This window comes from Hippopotamus amphibius, chromosome 11, assembly GCF_030028045.1.
Source record: "Hippopotamus amphibius kiboko isolate mHipAmp2 chromosome 11, mHipAmp2.hap2, whole genome shotgun sequence".
In the NCBI taxonomy this organism is placed as follows: Eukaryota; Metazoa; Chordata; class Mammalia; order Artiodactyla; family Hippopotamidae; genus Hippopotamus; species Hippopotamus amphibius.
Genome location: NC_080196.1, coordinates 73,782,712 through 73,787,381, shown reverse-complemented (window position 1 = coordinate 73,787,381; position 4,670 = coordinate 73,782,712).

Sequence of the window (4,670 nt, the reverse complement as noted above, 5' to 3'; positions counted from 1 at the left end):
ATCCATCTGTATTCCCTTACCCTTGATTTGTAAGGGTATTATTTGTTGTAATCTTTATTAATATGCTTTATTTTCCTTCATCATACTTAATACCTACTTAACTTTATATCAGTCATATGCTAATAAAGGTCTGTTTGTATCCCCTGTAGCATATAAAGAATATAAGCTCCGTATAACAACCCACGTGCTCTCTTTGGTTAAGAGAGAAAACCATGTTTCTTATCCTCTCTCCGAAGAGAGAGATCACACACATTATTCAGGCAGAGGACTCCCCACGTTGGCGTCCCTCTCATCAGAAAGTAATGATTTTTGTGGCAGCCGAAGTCCCCAAGCCATGGACAGCTTGGAGTTATATACAAATGGTTTCTTGAGTAACTTCTGCCTTTTTACAGTTAGAACTCTGAAAAAAATCTCTAATTTCAAAGGGATGATCAGACCCCCAGAACACAGTATTAAAAAGTACTTTTAAACAAACGCATGCAGATTTAAAAGAGTGGGTTTCTCCATTAGGGACTGAGAATTTGACTAAGAATAAAGAGCGAGGGACACAGTCACTGTGGAACTCCAGTTGTTCTCTGGGCAGACGTGCCTGGGTGGGTCCACAAAGCTTTGGGTCCCTGGAGGACCAGTTGGAGAAGGAGTTAGAAATGGGAAATTGAGGACCAGGAGAAGTGTCTTCCAGAAGTTTCTGCCTCCCCTGCTCCATCCAGTGGACCCCTCGCCCTGGCCCCAGTTGTCAACGCCAATAATGTCCCTTTCTCACCTACTGGTCACCTGTCTCCTTCACCCTCTGTTCTTCAGGAAAGAATACATCACAGCAGTTGTAAAATGACTGACCCAACTTAAAACGTTAAGTCTCCCAGGAGTTGTGTTTTAAACAGGAGATGTAAAATCTATCCTTACAAGTGAAGCTCAAATATCACATTCTGTAGGAAGCCCTCCCTGTTCCCCCCACGACCTTATGAATTGCTCCCAGTTGAGGCTCCCATAGCACTCTGTACGCGTCTCCATCCTGCATGTGCCGTGTTGTGTAGCAGATTGTGTGCCTGTGGGTTCCACAGGGACAGGGGCTATGATAAGCTTCAAGAGATAGAGCTCCTGAGATAGCACAGGTGTTTAGTAAACGCTGATGAAGGAAGGAACAGATGCATGGATGACCACATCTGTTTCCCCTGCTGGACTGGAGCAGCTCGGGGGCAAAAATGGTATCTTATTTACCTTCCAGTGTGAGGTAAAACTCTGTAGCCAGACTGCCTGGGTAAAATCCATTTTCCACCACTTAGTAGCTAACTTTACCTCAGTTGCTGCAAAATGAAGATAATAATAGTATCTAACTCACTGGTGTAGTGATGACTAAGAAGGTTCACAAATGTAATGTGCTTAGACTGGTACCTACCATGCAGTAAGTACCCTATGAGTATTGGCTAATGGTATTCTTATTACTTGAATTCTTAGTATCTGCAAAGCAGAGATTCAGTAAAGGGACACACTGAGTATCAGCCACAAATGGCGGCAAGGTACAAATTTATAAATACTCCTTCCCCCTGCAGTCACACCACAGGTGCCCACTCATTTCAGGGGTGCAGACACCAGGGCCTGGGCATGGAGGGAGAGGGATGAGGAGGAGAGCCCCAAAGACAAACTCCACTGACCGCTGACTTCACTTCCGGGTTCCCTCCTCTGCCCAGTAGTGAATGCTTTGTTATTTACATCATTTTCTGAAACAGTGCAAATATCAGGGGAATTTTTACCAAATTTCTTTAGATGACTACCTCCATTCTGATTCCCTTTAACAAATACTTTGTCTTTGAGTAGACAAAGTAGAAGTTTGGACACACTCTATGTGTACAATGCTTTCATTTGTCTAGTCTTGACCTTAATCTCCAAGAAAGGAACATACGCAAAGTAAGCATTTGTCTACCCTCAACTGAGTTGCTACTTGAACATTAATACCATTCAAGAGACTCATCCAACATAAGCAAGAATATCCTGGAGATAAAGTGATGACGGGCATTTTGTCTTCAATTACATACTTGTAAAGCAAATACTGAGTTTCAGGCTGATTGTGGAAACAATAAAAAGAGTCTAAATGGTTTACAACAAAACATTTTCAAGTGGAAATATAAAGGTAAATAAAATATAAAACATTAACAAAAGCAATTTTCTTAACTTTTCTTGTTGGATCATCTGAACGAGATCTGAGATCAGGCCCCAATTAATTTATTCCTGTTTGTTGCAATGAGATAATTATAGGCAGATATGAAGATGCTATCCACACAAACACATTGAATTCTGCTTTGTCCTCTGTTTTTCATACTTTTCATTTAGCTTACTATGTATTGATTATTTATTCATAGTCTACACACTCGCCCCACACGCTAGAATGTAAGCTCCTTATGGGCATGACTTATTTTTTGCTCTACTATTAGAACCTGGAACATAGAAAGGCACTCAGAAACCTACAGAATGAATAAAGAGGTCAGAAGTCTCTTGAAACAAATTGCATTCTCCAGGTGAAATTCAAGCACCTAAAAAAATTCTGGAGGTTCATAAAACCTCCCATTCTCTAAAACTTAGACTAGCATTTTCTCCAGCAGTGCCAGGGCCAGAAGGGAAAAGTCTAAGGGGAAAGGAGAAGCCGATGGTTATTCTAACAAGATAGCCAGAGAGATCAGAGGACCAACTGCTCGGTGAAAGTAAAGGGTAGTCTTTGCTTTACCACAGAGAAGAGGAAACTGGCATAAAAATAGAAACATCTATGAGGATTTTATCTTTTGCTAGAAGATGATCTAGGAAGAAAAAAGATCACAGACTGTTTTCAGATACAAATTATTTGGTTTGCACTCTATGTAGTATGTGGCAAATTCTTTCAAAAGAAATAGTCTGCTGGGGGACTTCCTAGGTGGCACAGAGGTAAAGAATCCACCTGCCAATGCAGGGGACCTGGGTTTGAGCCCTGCTCTGGGAAGATTCCACATTGCCACGGAGCAACTAGGCCCGTGCACCACAACTATTAAGCCTGTGCTCTGGAGCCCGTGAGCCACAACTATTGAGCCCATGTGCCGCAACTATTGAAGCCCACGCGCCAAGGGCCCGTGCTCCACAAGAGAAGCCACTACAATGAGGAGCCTGTGCACCACAATGAAGAGTGGCTCCCGCTCGCAGCAACTAGAGAAAGCCCGTATGCAGCAATGAAAACCCAACACAGCCGAAAAATAAATTAAAAAAAAAAAAGAAAGAAATAGTCTGCTGCCAATGAATATGCCACTAACTATCAGAAAAAGAAATATGGTTATTGAATGTGTGGTCAAAGTGTGAATTTCAGTGACTTTGGGCTTTAACCAGAGCAGTGAGTATGGCCTTGGGCTTATCATACTTAACTGCTCTGTGTCTCAGTTTCCTCATCTATAAAAAGGAGACAAACCCAATATTTACCCCTCAGTTGTTTGTCAGGAATTAGGATGGGAGCTGGCAAGAAGTAAGGGTGGTTGGTAAGCAAGGATTGGTTGGAGTTGGAAATGGTTTCATAGTTACAAAGGGAGACCTAGAGACCGTAAGGTTGCAGCTGGCAGCTGCTAGTAGACATTGTTTTGAGAATAGCTGGTGGTGTACTTGAGTTTAATACAGTTCAGCAAATGCAGGTTTCCAGTGATGCAGGAATGTGTACAAAACCACATCCACAATGACCACCCAGCTCCATTTTGGATGCCTGAACTACAGTTACTCCATCTGGATTTTTATAATGCTTTCTTTTCTTCAGTGATTAAAGCAGATGTACAATGCATGTCTGACAGGCCACAAACAGGCTGTTCTAGTTAGCATAAAGTTTAAGTTAAATCATGTATAAGTCAGAATGACCTCATACCTCAATATGTGAAAATTTCTTCTGTCACTGTACATAATGTACAAAAATTAACTCAAAATGGTCATAGATCTAAATGTAAAACAGAAGTATACAACTTCTATAAGAAAACATAAGAAAAAGCATTTTAACCTTGGGTTAGACAAAGATTCCATAGATACAACACTAAAAGTACAGTCCAAAAAAGAACAAATTGGTGAGCTGGACTTAATCAAAATTAAAAACTTCTATTCTTCCAAAGAATAAAAAGATGCCAAAGACTGGGAGAAGATGTTTGCAAATCATTTATCTGATCATGGACGTATCCAGAATATACAAAGAACTCGCGAAACTGTATTTTAAGAAAACAACTCAGTAGAAACTGGGGCAAAGGATTTGAACAGAAACTTCGCCAAAGAAGATAAACTGATAATAAATAAGTACATGAAAAAATGCTCAACATCGTTATCTAGGGAAATACAAACTAAACTCATAATGAGATACCACCACATACCTATTAGAGTGACTAAAATTAAAAAGAATAACCATGCCAAGTGTAGGTCAGGATGGAATTCTCATATAACCACTATTGGGAATGTAAAAGGATACTGACACTTTGGAAGACAACTGACAGATCCTCTAAAAGTTAAACATATACCTACCATACAATCCGGCCCTCCTACTTCTAGGTGTTTAACCAAGAGGAAAGGAAATATACATCTGTACAAAAACATGTACCTGAATGTTCACAGCAGCTTTATTTGTAAGAAAAAACTAGAAAGAACCTGAATTTCCATCCAGATAAATTGATAAACCGTACCAAGTGCTA